Below are 343 nucleotides of genomic sequence, written 5' to 3'. Positions count from 1 at the left end.
ATATCCAATGTGAGTTTCATGTACAGAACATGATTTTTTTTTTAATTTTGGAAAATGTTATGTGTATGTATGTCTGTGCACATGGGTGCAGGTCCCTTTGGAGGCTGGAAGGAGCTGTCAAATGTCCTGGAACTGGAATGGCAGGAAGTGGTGAACAGTCCCCCATGGGGCACTGCGAGCTATTAATAGCTGCATCATCTTCCCGGAATTCTCTTTTAGTCTTAATCTGATCTGCCAGCCTCTATCTTTGAGGGGGTTGAGGGGTTTTGCTTCACTTTTTTTTAAACATTTATTTATTTATTTATTTATTTTAATATTTATTTATTTATTATGTATACAATAT

The sequence above is a fragment of the Microtus ochrogaster genome, chromosome 18, assembly GCF_000317375.1.
Source record: "Microtus ochrogaster isolate Prairie Vole_2 chromosome 18, MicOch1.0, whole genome shotgun sequence".
NCBI lineage: Eukaryota > Metazoa > Chordata > Mammalia > Rodentia > Cricetidae > Microtus > Microtus ochrogaster.
The sequence above is the reverse complement of the archived record's forward strand: the minus strand, read 5'-3'. Positions refer to the sequence as shown.